Source organism: Vulpes lagopus, chromosome 15 (assembly GCF_018345385.1).
Source record: "Vulpes lagopus strain Blue_001 chromosome 15, ASM1834538v1, whole genome shotgun sequence".
NCBI classification, from domain to species: Eukaryota; Metazoa; Chordata; class Mammalia; order Carnivora; family Canidae; genus Vulpes; species Vulpes lagopus.
In genome coordinates this window covers 18131246-18146467 of record NC_054838.1, presented here as the reverse complement: position 1 = coordinate 18146467, position 15222 = coordinate 18131246, and the positions used below count along the sequence as shown (strand labels likewise).

General features: G+C 52.4%; 1 protein-coding gene across 3 annotated transcripts in view; it reads right to left on the bottom strand.

Moving 5' to 3' along the window:
• LMO1 (LIM domain only 1) overlaps window positions 1-15222 on the bottom strand; it is a 41165-nt gene that overhangs the window by 5973 nt on the left and 19970 nt on the right. The gene's annotated exons all lie outside the window — the stretch shown is intronic.

Genomic DNA, 15222 nt, shown 5'->3' with positions numbered 1-15222 from the left:
TTCATGTGGAGCCCTGACGTTTGAATGTGGTGAAGACTGCTTGGATGGAAATGCAGGGAGTCTCAGGGTCCAGACCCAGGATGGGGGCAGCTGGGGGTGCCTGGAAGAGTTGCCTGAGAACCCCTCATGAAGATGGTGGGGTGGGGGTGTGCTTTCCCTGACCAAGGCTCAGGGGCATGCAGTCTACTCTAGAGGGAACAGCCCACCCCTTCCTGGCTCTCCACCCAGCCGGTGATGTCGGCTCTCCTCCTGGCCCCATAACCTCCAAGGGATTCCAGAGCCCTAGAGTCGTCCTCCCCCATCCCATGCCTTGCGGCCTCTCCAGACCTGTCTTGGGGAGGGGGCCCTCGAGAGCCCAGGAGCAGCAGGACAGGGGAGGGCAGAGGGGAGGCAGCACAGGCGCCAGTGTACTCTCTCCTTCCACCTGTCCCCGCAGGGCCTGTGAGCTGGGACACTTGCTGCCTAATTTCCTTAATGCAGCTCTAAAGGTTAATTGGTCTGAGAGAGTGATGAGGCTGAGGACGCCTGTGTCTCCTCTGGCAGGGTCCAGCCTGGTCACAGAGCTCTGAGGAGGCCATGGAAGCCAGCTGCAGAGTGGGCATCCCTGAGAGCTCAGGGGGCTCGGCAGGGTTCTTTCCAAGGCCAGGCCTACAGGGACGGACCAGGTGTGGGCAAACAGAGGAGGGGTTAGGAGAGCCGGATGTGGGGAGGTCTGTGGGTCCCAGGGTGCGCCTACTGTCTCTGGTCCTGAGGAGGGAGCACACGGCGGCATAGCTACTTGTACACCCACCAACTTAGAAGAGCTCAGGCCAGGCCTCCAAGTACAGCCCCACGAAGCTGGTGATTCTCCACTTGCTCACCTGGACAGGCGGCAGGCCCGGGCCCTCCCAGGGCTCCACCCCTGTGCTATCACTAGCAGGAGGTAACTGGAATATCCACATGCACAGGATACACCCGATCCACTAAGTTATACACCAAAATGAGGAAGAAGCCCAGCACCGGAAGTGTCTGTCCTGCCAGCTGGCATGGCTCCTGGACAGACTGGCCTTCTCAGCTCAGGCCCCAGCATGCCTAGCAGCAGAGCCCACAGAGCTGTGAACCAGAGCACTAGCTGGCAGCTCCATCACTGGCGGACCTGGAACCTACGGGACTCAGGGAGGCCATGAGGAGGGAGGTCACAAGCTACCCCAGGTCCCTTGTACCCCACCTGTGCCCGAGCTGGATCTGGCTCACGGCAGTGGTCTGTAAGGCCCAGGAAGCAGAGTTCCTGGGCCCTGGAGAACTTTTAAGAAGCCGCAAGGCTTCTGCCAAACAGTGTCTGGTGTCCACCGAGACACAGAACTCCAGGGCCAACCTGGCTCAGGAGCTCCCGGAGCATATGGGAAAGCCTGAGCCTTCTCTGCCTGGAAAGGCTGAGGTCCTGGGAGAAGTCTGACCTACCCCTTCCTTCTATGCAGAGCACCCCCACTGTGTTTGCTGTCTCTCTGGGCCAGTTCAGGAGACCTGGAAACACTCCTGGCAAGGCAAGGAGATTTTTAAAGGGGGCATCTCTGGTCCCCTGCTCCTCAAATGGAGTGAGATGCTCCCCAGCGGGTCAGGGCTCCCCCACCCTGCCCTGCCTCCCAGCCCCCACCCAGCCTGCCAGTCAGCCCTGCAGACACCTCTTTCCTCCCTCCCTCCCCTGCCTGGCTCTGGGAGCTGAGCCTCGGGCCATGCACTTTCCATTAAGGAGATAGCATCCCTTTGCTGAAGTCCATTTGGGATCCATTTTAGTGTTATCTAAAAATCAAATCTACATGGTAATCCTTTTAATGTACTCCTGACTTTAGGAAAAAAACAGCTTTGCGCTCCTTCAGGAAAGGTTTTAAAGCATTACCCAGTAATTACTAGTCACCCATGAAAACACTGATATTTTACAATGGCTGATGTTTGAGCCTGCCCGCACGCGTGGGCACACGCTCAGACACACACGGGACCCGGCAAAATAAACCAGTTCACGTAGCCCGTGAGTTCCCCTTCAGTCTCAGGGTGTGTATGTGGGGGGATGACATTTGAGGGGAGATAGGCCAAACCCCTAGCCCGCCTCTATGCCAGGCAGGCGGACACTAGGAGGAAGCAGCCTCCCAGTCTGACTCATCTGGCTGCCAGACACTTACCCTCAGCTCTTTAATCTGGGGAAAAGCCAGACAGTTCCAGTGACCAGGAGGGACTGCCAGAGGTCATTCGGCTCTTCCTGCACCCACCCTCGAGCCAGGAGAGAAGCCCTCTGCCTTACACAGACCCCCCAATGGCCTGCCAGGCCCGACTCAAGTCCTCAGCAGTTGATGCCCCCCTGCTTCCCGCCAAACCGCACCCCCACCCCATAGGGGACATGTGAACTTCTCATGCCCACCGGCTCCCAGACCTGCTGATGCGTCCAGCGTGGACAGCATGCTGAGCCCAGCTGTGGAGCACTCCTGCTGGCCTCCCAGCAAGCTCCTCCAAAGCCAGTCCTCCACCCTAGAATGGCCACCCCACCCAGCCCTGGGTCACTCCAAGCTATGCCCTGTGCCACTGCAGCCACCGCCGGCAACTCCATCTGGCAGTTGAGGTCCCCTCCCACAGGCCAGCTTGTCCTGCATGGCACTGTGGATCTGCTCCCTGCAGAATCCTGGAATATCATCCTTCTCCATCCTGCAAACTGGATCTTCTGAACAAGCACCTTCCCTCCACCACCGCTCTAGGAAGAAGCGCCTGGTCCTGCCCATCCCACTCCCTACCAACACTCAGTCAGCAGTGGGGGTGAGGCTCAGGGCACAGAGCTAGAACTCAGGAGAGCCTACTTGCCAGCCCGAGGACTGTCCCAGTAGCTGGGAGGCCTGGAGCAAATCCCTCATCTTTCCGGCTTGCTTCTGTGAAATGTGTTCTCTTTACACACATTTGGTGGTGAGGACAGAACAAGGTCATACATACGAAGCCATGGCCGAGTCTGGCATCCAGGGTGGACTGACATAGGAACTGGGGAGTATTATTAATATTCATCCCAGGTCACCCTCCCTGCTCTGTCCTTTGGTTCCTGTTTCCTTTAACTTTATATCTTTTTTTTTTTTTTTTTAAGATTTATTCATTCATGAGAGACACAGAGAGAGAGGCAGAGACACAGGCAGAGGGAGAAGCAGGCTCCCTGCAGGGAGCCTGACGTGGGATTCGATCCCGGGACCCCGGGATCATGCCCTGAGTCAAAGGCAGACGCTCAACAACTGAGCCACCCAGGTGTCCCTAACTTTTTATCTTGATGCAATTTCAAACTTTAAGGGAAGTTGCAAAATAGAAAGAATGCCTGTATACCTTGTGCCTAGATTCCCTAAATATGAACATCTGACCATATTTGCTTTATCCTTCCCTATGTATCTCCCTATAATTTTTTCTCCTGACTCATTTGCAAGTTGGTTTGAGACATGAAGCGTCACACTCCTAAATACTCTCATGTGTAATTCCTAAAAGCAAGGACATTCTCTCACATAACCACAATTCAATGAGCAAAACCAGGAAATTATCATTGATATAACACTATCACCTGCAGACTTTATTCAGATTTTACCAATTCCTCCAACAGTATCTTTTATGGCAAAATAAAATTCTGGATCATATGTAGCATTCATTTGTCAGGTTTAGCCTACTTAAATCTGGAGGAATTCCTAAGCCTCTCTTTGTGTTTCAAGACACTAGCATTTTTTGAAGACTGCAGGCCAGTTATAGAGTATCCTTCAATTTGGGTTTGTGACACCTTTGACTGTGTGACATTAATTCCTCTGTACTTCAGGTTTCTTTGTTGTAAAATGAGTATGAATATGGTCCACAGGTCACAGAATTGCCATGAGGAATAAGGGAGTATCTATGTGAAGTGCTTGGGACTAACTGGACCTGGCAGTCAAAAGTTAGCTCTGATTAATGTCACCCCATCTGGCGCATGGGAAGGGATGACCTGAGTCACAGCTCCATCTCGGGCCCCTCAAATAGTGATGATCACTTACTTTGAGGCAAATAAACTGATTTGAATGTGCCACCATGGTTAAAGTCAAAGAGGCACCGGCTAGAGCCCAGTGTTTCCCAAAGGACAGTCTAGTGGCCACGGCAGACGTGCGCAGGGCGAAGCAGCCCCGCTTGTCCAAGAGGCTGCTTCACTGACAAGTTGGGGGGAAGGGATCATGGTGGCAGCTCAGGGTGGGCCCCCCTGGGGCCACGGGCACTTATCATTTCTTTATGTGTCTCTGCAGTGCTTCTAAACCTGTGTCCACACACCACAGCACAGCTACCCAGGGCAGTTCTGGGGCTTTCCCTCCTCACTGTGGTCATCCCCTCTCCTCCTCTGGCAGAGAGATTGGGCTACCCCAGGGCTGGGGCTGAGGGCAGCTTGCAGGGAGGTCAGGCTTACAGTGCTAGCCGGGCTCAGTTCTGAGTGCTCAGCTCACAGCTGCCTTCTGAGGTAGATACCATTATTATTCCCATTTTAACCATGGGAAAATTGAGACCCAAGAAAGTTGCAGCCTGTCTGGGGTCAGACTGTTAGTAGGGGACAGAGCTGGGATTTGAGTCCTGGCAGTGGGTCTCCAGGGCCCAAGCACTGACTTCATCTGCTATGCCATCAGGCTGGTGCTGCTAACCTCTGAGGTGCTCGCCGACCCAGGAGGGGAGCGTTACAGAGAACTACACAGATGCTGGACATGCCTGCAAATATGCACAGCAGCACACGGACACTTGCGCACATACACATGATCACATGTATGCTGGGTCCACCAGAAGTGAGACTGTATCTGCTGGTTCTCCCCCACAACAGTTTTATCCCACCTCCCCAGCACAGTGCTAGCGTCTAGCAGGTGCACAGTAAGTTCTCTGAACATACACACCCACGCATTGGAGCACACACACGATGGGCGTGCTCATGTATTATATACACCTATGCACAAGCGGTCACATGTGCCTTTACCGCCTTTTTAAAAACCACATTTCCAAAAAAGTGGATCATAGCTCAAAATCGAGCTCTGATTTGAGCCAAACCCACGAGTAAGAGGCCTGGCGCCCTGTTCTCCACACCGCCTTCCCAAGGAAGCCGAAGAGCAAGAGCCCTAGGTTCTGCCGGCAGATGATGCACAGGAGGGAAAGGCAGTCCCGCACCTCTCACACCCACTAGGGCTGCAGGGGGGTGGAGTTGGTGGTCTTAGGGAATCTGGGTCCCAGCCACCTGCACGGTGCTCAGGCCCCCCTGGGCCTGCACCTGGGCCAAGAACGGCAGAGTAGGGTCCCGAACAGAGCCCGCCGGCGGCCCCTCCACGGCATCAATCCTGTTTAATAAGGAAATTTGAAAGTGTAATCTAATTCTGCAGAATCTCTTTAAATCTCGTTTTCTCAGAAGTAACTTCATTTCGCACGGACACATCCAGCCTTGTGAGAAGGCCTCCATTTCACACTAGTTTTATCTCCACAATTTCTCGTCTCACTGCACTCCTATCCCAGGGCCTTGCCATGCGGCAGGCGAGGCCTGAACTAATAGCATTTCCTACTCATTTGGAATCAAAAGCCAACGAGAACAACTGTTGAAACGCGTGGCTACAGCCACCTAGAGCACGTTCATTACCACCCCTCTGTGCACCCCTTCGCAGGTGGCGTGCTCACTGCGTAAGATGAGGGAGAGGAGTCGGGTGTCAGTGGCCTCCATCTCCCCACAGGGCCATGGCAGGGAGGCTGGGGGTGGCGGCCAGCTCACTGGAGGGCTGGTCCCATTCACTCTGGCTCTGCCCGACCTGGGGGTCTGGGAGAAGAGGCCGGCGGTATAGACACATAGACTGTGGCCTCAGCTTGAATTCTGGCTCTATCACCTCCCAGCTCTGCCTCAATCTTCCCTATCTGCTAAATGAGGACAGCCCACTTTAAAGAATTATTCTGAGGATTGGATTAGGTAATGGACATGGAGTACTTTTTTTTTTTTTTTAAAGATTTTATTTATGTACTCATGATAGACATAGAGAGAGAGAGGCAGAGACACAGGCAGAGGGAGAAGCAGGCTCCATGCTGGGAGCCTGACGCGGACTCGATCCTGGGACTCCAGGATCGCGCCCTGGGCCAAAGGCAGGCGCTAAACCGCTGAGCCACCCAGGGATCCCCCTAACAATGTTTGATACAGTAGCTTAAAAAAAATCAGCTAAGAAACATGATCTATGTCTTATGATCCAACAGTACTCTCCCTCGGTATACCCCCAACAGAAATGATGCCCACCAGAGGGGATGTACAAGGATGTCCAGAGCGGTTTTCTTCCTAACAGCCCCAAACTCAAAACACCACAAAAGCCCACCAACGGTAAAATGGATAATATGCTACTGTGCAGTCACACAATGGGATATCACGCGGCCGTGATAAGGACAGAATCACGGATACACGTAACAACACGGATGAATCAGAGTATAATGTTGAATGAAAGGAGCCGGACACACAAGGTATGTATCGTATAACTCTATTTATCTGTATTACCCAAACAGGCAAAACCGATCCGTGGTGAGAAATGTCAGAATGAAGGTGTATATTATCACCGGGCAGGGAGTGTGAGGAAGCCTGGCAAAGAACTAGAAATGTGCTGTGTCTTGGTCTGGTGGTGTTTAAAGGGGCGCATGTAAATGCAAAAGCTCATTGAACTGAACATTTGGGACTTGTGCATTTTACTGCATATGTGTTATACCTCCGTGAAAAAAATTAGGAACTGAGATGGACACTGCTCGGCCAGGATTTTGGACACCTCTTCATAAAACCCACCACTTACTCAGCACTCACCACACCTGTGATCTCAGCGAATCCTTGTATTAACTCTGAGGTCCCAAAGATTACCTCCATTCAACAGACAAGGAAGCAGAGGCCTAGGGAGGTTCAGTTCCTCACCCAAGGTCACACGTCTAGAAGGGCAGGGACTCAAGCCCCAGCCTGGCACTCTCTGGAGTTCAGGTTCTCATCCAGCCCATGCCTCATGGCTTCTCTCTGCACAGACTATTTGAGGGAGGCTCACTGGGGCAGCATCTGGGTTACCCTGTGTGGCCTAGATGCCAGAATGATGCTTGGGGGGGGGGGGGCAGTGCAAAGGGCATGCCTAGAGCAGAGCCTAGGTTAAGAACAGGAGAAATGATGGCCCTAGTCTCTATGCTCAGTGGGTCACCGGCCACTTCTCCTCACCTGATGGTCCTGCAGAAGCTGCAGCTGCTGTGGGACCTTGGAAAGGCTTCTAGGTGAGGCCTAAGAGGGGACATGGACCACAAGGGCTGTGAGGGGCAAACCTTGTCTGCATCATAGTCTTAGCGGGACAAAGAGGCCTTGAGATGGCACGTGTCCTCAGGGGATGGGCTGAGCTGTGAGGGGAGGGCTGGGGGGCTCTAGACCCAGAACCCAACTGCTGGGGGTGGGGGTGGGGGGCTTCAATCAACCGGCATGGACTTGTGTGTGAATGAGGGGACCTAGAGAGAGCCTAGCTCTGTAAGAAACTTAAAGGAAGTCCAGCAATAATTTCTGTCTCTTTAGAGTTAAATCCCTCTGGTTTCCTCAGTCCAGTCCACCACAGTAGGGAAGGTGGAAGGGAAGCACTGACTTGTGCTGGCCCCCATACCTCTTCAGCCACTACAGTCACCTGCAACTGCATGACAATAGCCTTTATTGCCTACTATGTGCTAAGTGCTTTACATTCCTTAATGCTCATCCTCACAATGACCCGGAGGTCAGAGAAATCACGCAACCTGCCCAAGGGTAAGCCTGGGAGTGGCCAAGCAGGCTTGGGACCCAGGCTGCTGGCCCCACCCGCTTCTGCTCTACTCCTTGCCACAGGCAGGATGGCATCATCTTTTCCCTAAGCAGTGGAAAAAGTGAACTTCTACTTGGACCCAATCTGGTCTCTGCCAAAAAAAGGAAGTTCTTGCAGGGTACTTGGGGGCAGGACAGGCCTCTGGTCCCCAGTGCCCCCTAGAGGAGCCATTTCCTATGAAGGTGTATCTTTGCATCATGTTTTTGGTGGACTAGACCTCCTTAGGAATGGAAAGCCTGAACCTACAGTGACCTTCGCGTGTTTGGAGGTGAAGGGGCTAAGGAGTTCCCACCCACACCTCATAGGGCCTCACTGTTGAGGGAAGCCAAACCCAGCACAGCCTGGTGTCTGGCAATGGCTTTAGGGGACCTAGTCTAGACTGTGCAGGAGCCTGAGTGATGCACCAAAACAGGTACAAATGGAATCTGCTCTCCAGAGACATGCACTTTTCTGCCATTCTTTAGTGAGGGGGACTTAGAAACATCAGAAACTGCACTGTTATTTGGAGTTTGCCCCGGGGAATGACACCAGTTCATTGCATAGCTATCTGCAGGATGAGCAGAGGCTCATTCTCTTCTTGTTCTCTGTTTCTTTAAGGTCCCAGACAGAACTCGAAAGCAATAGGTCCGGGATCCCTGGGTGGCGCAGCGGTTTGGCGCCTGCCTTTGGCCCAGGGCGCGATCCTGGAGACCCGGGATCGAATCCCACATCGGGCTCCCGGTGCATGGAGCCTGCTTCTCCCTCTGCCTGTGTCTCTGCCTCTCTCTCTCTCTCTCTCTCTCTTTGACTATCATAAATAAATAAAAATTTAAAAAATTAAAAAAAAAAAAAAGAAAGCAATAGGTCCAAAACAGGACTCTACGTCTCCTCCCTTGAGGAGAGGCCCCTGGAGCCTTATCTCAGGCTTCCCTTCATCACACTAACACCATCATCCACCTGGATGCTCAGGATAGAGATTCAGAGTCACTCTCAAATCTTCTATCATCCTCATTCCCTCTCCCTTGCTGACTTCCACTCCCCATCCCGCCTCTCCCTTCCATTTCCAGAGCCACCACCATCTTTCACCACACTGTCAGCATAGCTCCTGACCAGCCTCTCATGTCTACTATCTAAGATCCATTCTTCGTGCAGCAGCTACAGAAATCTTTCAAAACAAAGTAGGTCAGGTCACTGCTCAGCTTGAAACCCTTCCATAACTTCCAGTGGGCTGAGAATAACATCCACCCTCTTCAACGAGCCTATGATATCCTCATGCGGTCTGGCCCCTGCCTCAGATCTCCCCCTGCCTCAGGGCCTTTGCACATGCTGTTTTCGCCTTCCCAGAACACCCTTCTCTGCCTCTTCATGTGGCCTGGCTCCTTCTCATCCTTGGGCTTCAGCTTAAATGTCACCTCCTCAGAGAGGCTTTTCTTGACCATCTTATTTCCTTATTTAAATGGCTCCCTGGGGTGCCTGGGTGGCTCCGCAATTGAGTGTCTGCCTTCAGCCCAGGGTGTGATCCTGTGGTCCCGGGATTGAGACCCATGTTGGGCTCCCTGCATGGAGCCTGCTTCTCTCTCTGCCTGTGTCTCTGCCTCCCTCTCTCTGACTCTCATGAATAAATAAATAAAATCTTTAAAAATAAAAAATAAATGGCTCCCTGGTCATGTCCTTCTGAGTTTTTAATCACAGTTTGTAATTGTTTTACTTTTTTTTTGTGATTATACTTATTAAGACGAATGGGTGATCTTTCTCATAAGAATGAAAGCCCCATGAAGGCCTATATTTGGAGTCCTGTCTTGTTCACCGCTGTGTGTCCAGTACTGAGCCTCACAGCAATCACTTTTAAACTATCAGTTCAGTTAATGAATAAAGAGACTGAGGAGACCTATCCAGATGTTATTGGTTAAGAGTCTGCTGGCCAGAGGGAGCTGATGCAGACAGGTAGGCTCCCCAGAGATAGGAGCTTTCACAAGGCTTGCTGCTGCCCCATGCCACACACTGCAAGGCATCTATAACTATGTGGCTCTAACTGTGGCAGTACCTAGGTCCTGCCATTCTCAACCCGGAATAATGAGAGGCCCACCCCAGGACTCCAGCTGAGAAATGACAGCTCTTTTGCTGTACATATAAACCCTCTACCTCTTAGATCAAGGGGCAGTAATCCTCTTCTTCAAACCCTGCAGACCTGTGAGGAATGAAGTCCCCCTCTGAATGTTTCCTTGCACATAAATACTCCATCCTGACCATCGGGGAATAGAGTCCCAAGGTTCAGTCATCTGTGTAACCTCAGCAGCTCAGGCTTTTCCTTTGTGCCTCTGTTCTGGATACCCTTTCTCCCCTGGCACAGACCTACCCTCCCCTGCTCCCCACCTGAGGGTCCTTTTAGCTTATGGATGTGACCAGTCCCCATTCCCAGCGAAGTCTGAGCCTCTGGGGGCCAGTGGGAAGAAAAAGCCCCTGAAGGTTACTACAGAAGAACCCCAGGCTCAAGCCTTTCTCATCTGTAGCTTCCACCAAGCCCTATCCTATTGTGGGCCGTGGGCCGTGGGCCGCTGGAGCAAGTCCCCAGGTCCCTTGACAGGATGCTGCTTGGAGCTGCGCAGCTGTGGGGAATCAGAGGGGAAGTGTCTGGAAGCTGTGTTCCCCAGACAGCAACTCAGCTGCTCCCTGGGCACCTGCAAAGCCCACGTCACCCATCTAATGAAACAGGGCTCCCAAGGGGCCTGCAATCTCCGCAGAGGAGGAGAGCATGGACTCTCAGACGAGTCTCAATTTCACAGCATCAGGGACGTGAGCACCAACGCGCTGAACCAGAAAACGAGAGTCTGGCAGGAGCTGCAGACACACCGTGAGCGCCAGGGGATCAGAGATTAGGGCCCTTCAAAATCAATTTTGAATTCAAACTTTTAAATGTGTTCTCCAGACACAAGGAGGGGACCCTCCAGGCAGGCTCAACCTAGCCAGATGCTGGGTTCTTCTTCCTTCTCGAAGCATCCAGAACTTATCTGCTAGCCACGGATTGGACTGGCTGAGGGAGGGGAGGAGAGAGGGGTGAGGAGGGAGACTCCAGTGCCCCACCCCTAAGAGTCACAAGGACAGGAACCCCTTTGGCTCCTGCTGACACAGCACTACCTCTGGAGTGCCTGCCTGGGGCTTCCTGTTAAGGCCCTGGGGGCTGCTCCCCTAGACCTGGATGAGAGAAGCTGAAGGCAAGGCCTATGTGAGCCAGATCCCTGTCCATTTCCTGATCTGGAGGAGGAGGCTCATAGGGCACCAGTGGATGAAGCCATTTAGAAGAAGAGCTTTGGAGATGGACAGGCAGGGTTTGTATCTTAGACCAGCCACAGGCTCCCAGAGAGATCTTGGTTCAGAAGTGAGTTTCCCTTCCAGAAACCTGGTGGGAGAATGCTTGCTGCAAATGTGAGTGTCTTGGAGAGCAGGCCCTGTGAAGTCAGAGTGGTCTGAAGCCCCCAGTGCAAAGGAAAAGAGAGTATCCTGTGCGTGAGTCCGTAGCACAAGCTGGCTGCTGGGAAAGCTGGTGTGGTCGCTGCAGGCCGCATCATCCAAGGCATGGTGTCTGCAGCCAAGGAGCTGACAGTCATGCTATCACCAGACAGACCACGTGTGTGGAGTACTGAGCACCGCTCTGCGCCTGGCATGGTGAGATGGACGGGGATACACGGGGCAGCATGCCTCATCAGGCAGCTGAGCAGAACAGACTGCCCAGCCAAACCCTGGAAAAGGCCCCAGGGCCCCTAGCAGGAAGGCCTTGGAAGCTTGGGCCTGCAGAGGACGCTCCTGGTGGCGTGAGCTGTGGTCCCGCTGGTTCCTGCTCAGCCACAGTTCCCCAAAGCGAATGATTGGTGCCCCACTGATGCCTTCCCCATCTCTGGGTGGACAGGCAAGCCCAGGACAAGCCTCTGTAGCCCCGATGACCTCACAACCCCTGCTCCCCAGTTCTCCGAATCTGAGGCCACTGTTCCTTGAAGCCTGAGACCTAAACACAAGTGACTGAACTCCTCTTCAGCCTCCAGGCAACAGAAGGGGTGGCGGAAGCCTGGAAGGGCCCACAGAGACCTCCTGGGGAGCCCCTTTTGGAATGAGGAGCACAGGGAAGGGGCTGGGGCGGCGGGACCACACGTGGGGGAGGCGGCCAGGGCTCCGCAGCCCTCCGCCCCCTCGCCCTCGCCCTGGCCCGGGAGCGGGCTGCCGGTTCCGCAAGGAAATTACAACGCGGGCCTGGGTAATGCTCCTTTTAGTTACAGCATAAACTGCAGCAATAAAGCGTACCTGGGGAATGTTTAGAGAAAGCACTAATGATTTCTTCCCCAGTGGTTAATAAATTCACTTCCAGATCAATTTGTTCGCGATAGAGCCCGGCGAGCGGAACCCGCGCGGCGGGCACAGCCGAGTGTGTCTTTTTCAGTATAAATGATTTATTACGATGATTAGCGGCACATAAACAATTTAAAATACAACGCTAATTAGTTTGGGGAAGAGAGGAGGGGAAAAGCCACCCTGCCTCTCTCCCCATTATGTTCTACTTCCCTAAGTGTGTACTTTTTAATTAAATCCAAATGTCACAATAAATTTAAAGTGTTTTATTACCACTCCGGGTAAGTAAGGCAGTCATGCAAGCCCCCCTCTCAGGCATGTACGGGCAAGGCTGGGGGAGAAGCCTGGGGGCACCACAAACTCTCCTCAAAATGGGAGCTCTTTCCTGAGACCCCTGGCAACCCCTCCTGGTTTCTGGTAGCTCCAGGCTGGGGAACGGTGGGCCTGCCCGGAGACGGCCCACCTCTCACCTTCCTGGCCACCCCAAGTGGCATCGCCTCCTTAGCATCGGTCCTGAGCAGCCCAGCCTCTTCTCAATGGCCCAGCAATACTCTGTGCCCCCTCCAAGCTCTCCACATGTATAGGCAACACCTTCTGTTTTCCTGGCATCAGGCCTGCTCCCTCATATACAACATCTTACCACACTCCCTGGTGCTACAAGTAGCAATTATTGTTTCAATTTTATGGATGGGGAAATTGAGGTGGAGAGACTTATCCAAAGACACACAACTAAAAAGGTGGACTTTTGCCAAGTCCTTATTCCCATAGTACCGTTCTATCCTCAGAGCCCTTACTTACTAGGCTGCTCTGGGCCCTGATTTCCCAGCGCCCAGGATGGGGCATAGAACGTGGTGGTGGCTCAGGCAGGTCTCTCCGGAGCATAGAGCTCTGCCTCAACCATGGATGCATTTGAGGCAGGAGTTTAGGCAAGGGACCTGATGAGTCCAGGTCCAAGGTCAGGCTCGGCCATTGACCCATAATGTAAACTCAGTCAGGTCCTGTAGCCTATCTGAGCTTCACCTTCCCTGCCACCAAAACAGGAATATGACAACCCACTCACAGGGCTAAAGAATCAAAGCGGCTAAAGCCAACAGAGTGCTTTGGAATCCTTGACATGCTATGGAAGTAATAATTACTAACAAAAGCCCTTAAGGTGAGCAGGGATCCATAAGAACCCCATTTCACAGATCAGAAAACTGAAGCCAGCAGGAGAAAGGACTTACCCATGGTTTCCCCAAACCTTAGCAGCCCAGGAGGGACCAGGCAAGGAAGCTCAGACAGCTAAGGATTTTTTTTCTCCGAAATACTCTGTCCCTGCTTATTTGAGATTAAAAACAAATATCCCTACACACAGAGTTTCCACATGACCCAGCAAGTCCACTCCTAAGTTTATACTCAAGAAAAAGTAAAAACGCGTCCCTACACAAAATCTTGTATATGAACTTTCATATCAGCATTACTCACAATAGCTAAAGAGGAAAAACGATCCAAATATCCATCAACTAATGGGTGGATAAATAAAATGTCATCTATACATACAGTGGGGTATCATTTGGTCATAAAAGGGAAGTAGTGATTCACGCTACAACATGGATGAACCTCCAAAACGTCAGGCTGAGAAAAAAGCCACAAATGTTGTATGATTTCACTTATGCAAAAAGTTCAGAACAGGCAAATTTATAGACAGAAAATAGATTGGTGGGTAGCCCGGGTGGTTCAGTGGTTTAGCACCACCTTCAGCCAAGGGTGTGACCCTGGAGACCCGGGATCGAGTCCCACATCAGGCTCCCTGCATGGAGCCTGCTTCTCCCTCTGCCTGTGTCTCTGCCTCTCTCTCTGTCTCTCATGGATAAATAAATAAAATCCTTAAAAAAAAAAAAAAAAAAAAAAAAGAAAGAAAAGAAAATAGATTGGTGGTTGCCAGGGATGGGGAATGGGGAATGACTGCTCATAGGTATGAAGTTTCTTTTTAGGGTGACAGAAATGTTCTTGAATTAGGTAGTGGTGATGGTTCCACAATTGTGAATATGCTAAAAATCACTGAATTATACATTTTAAAAGGTTAATTTTGTGGCATGCAAATTATATCTCAATAAAGCTGTCATAGAGCAAAACAAAACAAACACCTCCTTGAGAACAGAAGGAACCAGGTGATAAAAAATCGAGTCTGAGGGCCAAGAGAGGGTGCCTGGGAGGGTGGGAGTCAGGCCCTGCTCCCCGCTACCCATCTCCCTCTGGCTGCTCCCCAGAGCACTCATCTTCCTTCCTAGCCCTGCCACCCAGAAATCTGACTGTACCCACTTTTCCAGCCCTGCTTCCTAGGAAACTCAAACACTCCTGGATCCACCACCCTCCTCTGATCTGTTTGCTTCCACCTCTGCATTCATGTTTTGTCTTTTGTTGCTATTTCTGCATTTTCTCTTTGGAGGCTTATGCCCTACTCACAACCTGGGTGTGCCCATGGTGGAAAGTGCCTCTCTCAGACCTTGAGCTTGTCCCACATTGGGTACCACAAGTCATGCTATGTGCATATAATGAATAAGATCACAGCGAGGTCCTTAAGGAGCGCTGCCCTGTCCTAGCACGCCTGTGAGCCCCCCTGGGACAGGGGTGTGCAGGCTTGGATCCAGGCCACTGGGGCTGGGGTGAGGCAGGGGGGGTGGTTACTCAGCAAGGCTGCCTCGGGGGCAAAAGGAAATGGCTGGAGGGAGAGTGCACGCTGTGCTCAGGCTCAGGACAACTTGAGGCTAATCAGAGAGGGTAACGGAGGGTAACTCAAGAAGATGAAGCATTCTGGCCCAAAGGGGGCGCCAGGCCCACACCGTGATAGGTACCCCCAGCCACCCAGAGTCTGGAGGGACAGCCAAGGTTAGGTTGAAGGTTCAGGCACCTCTGGCCTCATCTCAGCACAAAGACCAGCCCCAAGGAGGGGACAGGACAGTTCTGGTCACTAGAGGAGGATATCTGTGCCGTGGGCAAGAGAAAAGAAGCCCATTTTCTAGGCCTGAGGCTGGTCCCATGAGTCTTCACGGCTTCATCCTGGGCTGCTGCCTCAGGAAGCCACCCCCTTGGGAAGCTATCCCCCAGCTTT